The following is a 5,273-nucleotide window of genomic DNA, read 5'->3' on the forward strand; positions in this document are numbered from 1 at the left end:
ATTGGGTGATCCAAATGGTAGTCTAGGAGAAGAAGAAGAAAGGAGAAATATGAATTTGCATATATTTAAGAAAGCTTAATGATGCTTTTGTCCATGATCCTTTACTGACACCGTTTACTGATGAAGTACTAGACAATGTGGGAGGACATGAACCATATTCCTTCACTGATGGGTTCTCAGGGTACCATCAGATTAAGAACGTGACATAAGACAGAGTAATTCCACCTTCATGACAGAATGGGGATGTTTCTAGTATACAGTGATGCCTTTCGGACTTAAGAATGCACTAGCAATCTTCTCGCGTGTAATCATCACGGTGCCCAAGGAATTCATTCACAAATTCTTGGAAGCATATTTCGATGATTGGATAGTGTTTGGGCTTGTAAATCTCTATGTAGCTAGTTTGCGCTTGATGTTGGATACATGCCAAAGGTATCAGATTGTGCTAAACTTGAAGAAATGCTTGTTCTGCATCCCTCTCGGAATCTTGTTGGGTCATGTGGTGTGAAAACAAGGATTAATGTTGGACCTGTTAGAGTCGGTCTGGTCATCCCTCTGTCAGAGATCAAAACTCTTTATGCATTTCATTTTTAGGTGTCCCTCTCCATTCATTCAGCTGCATTCCACTAGGGGCATGCCATGATCTGACGGAGAAGGTCATGCTAGTCATTTCCCCTCATGTTTGGCTCCTGCTGACTTAGGTCTTTTGTCAATGATCACCAAAGTCCATGACAGTCAAGGTCTGGTCCTTTAATGGACAAAAGTCATTTTCAGTCATCAGGTCTAGGGATTAAATCAATTTGGTCTTTAAATATGTCCAGTAAAGCCATGCAGGCCAGAGTGATGCCCTTGTAAAGTAATGATTCATAGAGTTTCATCGTCATATTGATAAACTTCGACTGTTCTCCAAAACTATGTTTTGAAGAAAAGTCGAACAGTGTTATGGGTGATAAAATTTTCAAAAAAGTCTTCAGTTGATCTCTTTAGGTGTAATCATGGTTTCCATGGCAAAATGTCCCGTCAAGCAATCCTCGCAAAGAGTGTCGAAAATTTCATCACTTGAGCCAAATTCAGAGGAAAAGTGAAAATCAGGGTCGTTTTAAAGTTAGTGAAAAAGTGTCAAACATAACATTAGAAAGTGGGTTTTTTGAAAAAGAAAAATTTAAATCATGACCTCCAAGTCTATATATACAAATTCCCACCAAAATCAAAGTCATTGTGTAATCAAAGGCAGAGGGAAAACATTGCAAAGTTGTGGAGAGTGCAATCGCGTGGTTTGGAGCAAGTTTGGAGGCCATTACAGGCACGCAGTGCATATAGGCAGGGGCACGGCGCACACAGAGCCTGCCCACAGTGCAATTTCCTAACTGGCGCGGCGCACACCTAGAGCACGGTGCACTGGGTTTTGCGCATGGCGCACACAGACAAAGCACCAGAAACGTGCCAAAAATCCCTCGAATTTTTTGTGAAGCACATCAATTGCAAGGTAGGCTCGAAACATCACTTGTTCATCAAATTTTATGATTGATATGGTGGTTTTATGCCTGTGATTGAATGCAACAAATGTCATAAATTCAACCACAAGAAGACACCAAAAAACCATTGATGCTAGGGTTGTATAAGTGTATGTTGATGCCAAGGCTCTATTTTTTCTGCCCTACCACTTTTCCTTATTCCCCTATGCCATTTTTCCTATTATCACTACCCTAACACTACCAAACTCATATTCCCTTTCCCCTCCTCCTATTGGTCAATAAAAACCCCAAACCCTACCTTATTAAAACCCCAAACCCTAACCTATCAAAATACCCAAAACCCCTACATATCCCTAAACGAAATTCTTCCTATAACCCCTATTCCCACTACATTACTCCCCTCCTAATACTCCCTTTGTTTCATTGTTCCCCTTGGTGGCAGATATCACAAACAACACCCAACTTCACCATCATCAAAGGGCAGCCTTAATACAATATACAAACAACAATCATGGCATCTGATGGTTCATCAGAGTATGAGGTGGAAACTCACACTGATACAGCTTCAGGAGAAAAGGCCCCCAGGAGACATCACAGGAGTGGAAAACATGTTAGGGATGAGCCAAAAACCCTCACTGAATTGCAGGCACACCCTCTTGCTATGTCATGTTTCCAGCACCTAGCATGTTTTTAATTTTGTCAAAGGGTGGCAAATGTTAGAGTTCATCATGAGTTGGCCCGTCTTTTTGTGCTTCACCTACATGGAGGTCAATCAATGTTGGTCGAGGTCACCTTCACATTGACACCCGAAACTATCTCAGTGGCAACAGGCATACCAAATGTTGGAGAACAGTGGCATAAGAAGAAGAAGGTGGATAGGCAATACTATGAGCCTTACATTAAGGCCAGTTGTTTGAGGCATCTCACAAGAGTCTTCCCATTCAGATATCTGAAAGATGAGTATGCTCCACTCATGAAATTGATCATGAAGTACTTCAGTTGTGATGGGAGGTTCTCTCACCTATATGCCTATCACATTAGGTTGCTCATGCACTTTACCAGGGTGTAGATGATGAACCTCCCATTTTTCATTTGCAAGAACATAGAGAGGATGAACAATTTCATGCAGCATAAGACCCCTCAGTAGCAGCTTAACAGTGTTTATCACTTTGCTCTTGTCCAGATTTTGGTGGATCATCAGTTGGGATTGCAGGGCATTGCTTGGGAGGACTTCATCTCCCGTGACTTCTTCAACACTCCACAAGTAGTATCAGAGGCAGAGCATGAGATAGGTGGTCCTTCTCATCAGTATGAGCGCCATGAGACCACTACTATGCCAGTATTCATCACCTATCAGAGAGGCAGTAGACATTTATTTGTAGCGGCAAAGCGAGTGTTATCTCCACCCAGGGTGGAAGGGGCCTCGCTTCCTACATCGACGACACAGGAACAGGATAGAGGTAAGGAGCCAATGCATGATGAGGGGCCTTCAGGTGAGCCATCAGGTGAATGAGAGACAGAATTCATTCTCCTTCATGATGATGAGACAGATACAAAACCGAAAAATGCAGAGCTTAGAGAGATCATCCAGGAGCAGCAATCAGTGATTGAGGTCATATCCCTTGACTTGGAGAGGGCCAAGTGGAACATGAAGTACCTGGAGGAGAGAAACAAACAGCTAGAGGATCAGCAGGCGATTATGGAGCTACAAAACATTCGTGAGCATCACCAAGCTCCACAAAGAAGAAGAGTTGAGCTCACGTCATTGGAGCAAGGATCAATGAGGATCGGGAGGCCAATCTAGAGAGAGTCAACATGCACTTGGAGAGGCTACTAGACAAGGCTGATAAGGACCTTGACTTACTGAGACACATGGATTTCCATTACAGGGCATGAAACATGAGTGCAAGGGCCCGAATAAAGAGCTTGAAGGCAAAATTGAGCAAAGCAAAAAAAGAGGCAAAAGAGGCAAAATAGCAAGATTGGCTTCGGATCTTGGCTGAAGCTTCCTTGGCACAGCATAGCACTTTATAGGGGACCTCCAGTGCAAATTTCAAGAAATTTGGGGAAATTTTGGTCACATGACAAATTTTTGGGCAAAACACAGGTTTTTTCTCCAATGGCGCGGCGCTAAAAATTGGGAACTCCAAATGAAGAATGGTTTGCATTTTTGGATTTAGCATGAAAAATCACAACTACTGGTGCTTGGACAAGAAATTTGGGCAAGATATGAGTCTCTAGGAGGTCAAAAACACCCAAAAAATGTCCTCTCTGCCCCTATTTTGACACACAAGAAGTAGTATTGGGAGAATGAAGATTTGGAGGGGCAAATGAGCACCAAATTCAGAAATTCTAGTTTTGTTAGAAAGTAGACAAGACAGGATTTCCAACAAGAAAACTTGGGCACATTTTGGATTCCTACAAGTTCCTCAAAACAGGCTCCCAAGTGGCATGGCGCACAGAGAAAATGGCGCGGCGCATACAGGAAAAAATGCCAAATTTGCCTCCGTTTCGTGAAATTTCGATTCACGACTTCTCCAAGTGGGCCTGCTCATCTACATTTCAGTTTTTTGGCACCTAAGGTGGAATTTAAAGTATTTTCTCTCCATATTGGCTTCTATCCAAGTGGCAAAAGAAGGCAAACGGTCACCCAAGCCATTTGTCATGTTTGTAACGCTGCACCTGTAGCTGATGGTTGGCTCTTCATATCCATTTTGTAATGATTTGAGTAACTCCCCAACCCTTGGGCGTTCTATCTCTTCATGGCACATTCTATTTATTGTATGCAAACCATTTGCAAAGGGTTGGTTGTCTTGTAACTTCTGGGAGATTGTGGGAAAGAAACTTGTTTCTTCACTGTATATTTTTGACAGAGAATTAATGCAAGGCAGTGGCTCTGTTTCATGAGATTCATGTGGTTGTGAGTGTGGTAAATGTGTCTCTTATGTTTCATATGTATTTTGTGATGTTCATAGTTCAATTCATATTCATTTCCAGTGAAATTTTCTGAGTTAGATAAGGTAGAATTCAATTTTATTGCTCTGCCTGTGGGAAAATTTCATGTTCAATGTTCTTCTTCTGTTGAAAAGGATTAATGTACTTATGCCCTTTTCACTCTCCTAAGCAATCTCTCCATTTCGCGTTATTTCGAACTAAATTGCTACACTTTCCGCCTGTCTTGCCTCATGGAGTAATCTGTGCCATTGTATTAAATTCTCTGTTCATTGCTGTCTGTTGGTCCCATAACATCCCAGAAGCTCAGTCATTCATAAAAATTGTTTCTTGTATCCATATTCACTTACTAGCCTAAGATAAATATTTCACTGTAAGTCATCTCAGACCATTTCGTTTATCCATTCATTGAGCGTGACTCGGAGAGAGCCCTCTCCTGTTCTGGTAGGGCTATCTACCAGACTGAGCGTGGTTTGTGGTTACCCTGAATTTTTCCTTCCTTCAACCTAGGGCAGATTTAGGTGCTAGCATAGTGGCGACCATACTGGGGACACTAAAATCAAATCCCCTTATTTCTTAATAATTCTAAGCTTCTGGATGATAATTTTAGGATTGGATAAGCTGAGTAAGTTGGTTGTGTCCTGTGATTTTTCTCAATAGCACGCTGGCTTCAAGACGATATACCAAAGCCAATCCAAACCCGGATCCTCCTCATATTTACGAAAACCCCAATTTGATTTCAAGACTCCTTCGTCAAGAGAGCACCATAACTCTCGTGTTCAAATCCCATTCATGTCCTGACATTTTTGAGTACCTTGAAGAGCTTGAGTTTGACGAACGGTTTGA

The sequence above is a fragment of the Pinus tabuliformis genome, chromosome 5_2 (genome assembly GCF_031772625.1).
Source record: "Pinus tabuliformis cultivar Carrire ecotype Pingquan chromosome 5_2, CPIR1, whole genome shotgun sequence".
NCBI classification, from domain to species: Eukaryota; Viridiplantae; Streptophyta; class Pinopsida; order Pinales; family Pinaceae; genus Pinus; species Pinus tabuliformis.